Source organism: Schistocerca americana, unplaced genomic scaffold, assembly GCF_021461395.2.
Source record: "Schistocerca americana isolate TAMUIC-IGC-003095 unplaced genomic scaffold, iqSchAmer2.1 HiC_scaffold_228, whole genome shotgun sequence".
NCBI classification, from domain to species: domain Eukaryota; kingdom Metazoa; phylum Arthropoda; class Insecta; order Orthoptera; family Acrididae; genus Schistocerca; species Schistocerca americana.
The window spans coordinates 20,001-22,500 of NW_025725937.1; positions in this window are offsets into that span (position 1 = coordinate 20,001).

Sequence of the window (2,500 nt, forward strand, 5' to 3'; positions counted from 1 at the left end):
TTAACCTAACCTATATCGTACCTTAACCTAACCTATATCGTACCTTAACCTAACCTATATCGTACCTTAACCTAACCTATATCGTACCGTAACCTAACCTATATCGTACCGTAACCTAACCTATATCGTACCGTAACCTAACCTATATCGTACCGTAACCTAACCTATATCGTACCGTAACCTAACCTACATCGTACCGTAACCTAACCTACATCGTACCGTAACCTAACCTACATCGTACCGTAACCTAACCTACATCGTACCGTAACCTAACCTACATCGTACCGTAACCTAACCTATATCGTACCGTAACCTAACCTATATCGTACCGTAACCTAACCTATATCGTACCGTAACCTAACCTATATCGTACCGTAACCTAACCTATATCGTACCGTAACCTAACCTATATCGTACCGTAACCTAACCTACGTCGTACCGTAACCTAACCTACGTCGTACCGTAACCTAACCTACGTCGTACCGTAACCTAACCTACGTCGTACCTTAACCTAACCTACGTCGTACCTTAACCTAACCTATGTCGTACCTTAACCTAACCTATGTCGTACCTTAACCTAACCTATGTCGTACCTTAACCTAACCTATGTCGTACCTTAACCTAACCTATGTCGTACCTTAACCTAACCTATGTCGTACCTTAACCTAACCTGTATTGCGCCTTAACCTAACCTGTATTGCGCCTTAACCTAACCTGTATTGCGCCTTAACCTAACCTGTATTGCGCCTTAACCTAACCTGTATTGCGCCTTAACCTAACCTGTATTGCGCCTTAACCTAACCTGTATTGCGCCTTAACCTAACCTGTATTGCGCCTTAACCTAACCTGTATTGCGCCTTAACCTAACCTATATTGCGCCTTAACCTAACCTATATTGCGCCTTAACCTAACCTATATTGCGCCTTAACGTAACCTATATTGCGCCTTAACGTAACCTATATTGCGCCTTAACGTAACCTATATTGCGCCTTAACGTAACCTATATTGCGCCTTAACGTAACCTATATTGCGCCTTAACGTAACCTATATTGCGCCTTAATGTAACCTATATTGCGCCTTAATGAAACCTATATTGCGCCTTAGCCTAACCCACATTGCGCCGTAACGTAACCCACATTGCCCCTTAACGTAACCCACATTGCGCCGTAACGTAACCCACATTGCCCCTTAACGTAACCCACATTGCGCCGTAACGTAACCGATATTGTGCTGTAACCCAACACACGTTGGGCCTTAACCCAACACACGTTGGGCCTTAACCCAACACACGTTGGGCCTTAACCCAACACACGTTGGGCCTTAACCCAACACACGTTGGGCCTTAACCCAACACACGTTGGGCCTTAACCCAACACACGTTGGGCCTTAACCCAACACACGTTGGGCCTTAACCTGCTCTGTAATTGTCATACGACGCGTTAAATTAGTGTAGTGTTGCCTAACTGCAACCCCCGCAATATAGTTTGCTACTCGCACTGCCCGGTCCCCAGTGTATCGCTTCATGTTAAACACCTTGCAGCTATACACTGTAATGTGGATGGCAGCAGGACGTACATGCTCAATGCCCTTTGCAGTTGTTCATTGGCATTTGCAGTTGTTCATTGGCATTTGCATGGCGAAGCACTTAGCCTACGCTGTGGTACGGCCTGTGTCAACTGTCCGCTGATGTTGTACGTCCAAATCACACACTGTACTGCACATTGGTCCTCATGTACTGAATGATACATCGTGGTACATGTGACCGTACAACGACTGCGCCAACAACGGCGAACCATGCGGTCCAAATGTTGTGCACTCAGCTACGTGTCGTCTCCCTATAAGAGCTGGATTGCAGTGTGGTATGCCCTGGATGGCGATCAGCATGAGCCGTCTGTTGATGTAGTGGCGCGTGTTGTCAGACGTAGTCGTCTCTTCTCACACACCGTGATAGCATGGTGCACTGCGTTCCACATCTGCGACATGCGACAGAGGCCGGTTGACAGTCGTTCGCGCAATGGACATCGCATACGTACGGGGGCCACCTTCCACGTGTTCGCGAAGCGTGCACATGTTGTTGCGTGTATGTGGGCAGACATAGTGTGTCGTGACACCTGACACAGGCATGCAACAATCGTTGAATTTGCAAATGGCGATGGACGCCTACGTTTGCTGGTGACGTTACGCAAATGAACAACTGGTAAACCGTTGTGGTGCGGTTGTTCTCGCTAGAGGTGAATCAGTGATGGCGACGATCGGTTGAGCTACCAACCGGTTGTTCCAGCGATACCCACCATGCCCACGAACGTGAATGGCATCTGGGTGTGAAGCGATACGCGGCGGTGGCTGGGTGGGACCATCCCCGGCCGGTGAGGGGGGGCCTCCCGGCGTGCTGGCCGCGCGGTGCGTGGGCGCACGCGCTACAGCCGGCTGGTGGGGGCGGCCAGTGGCAGGCGCGCCGGCCGACGGAGGCGGCAGGCGGCGCAGCTGCGCGCCGGCGCAC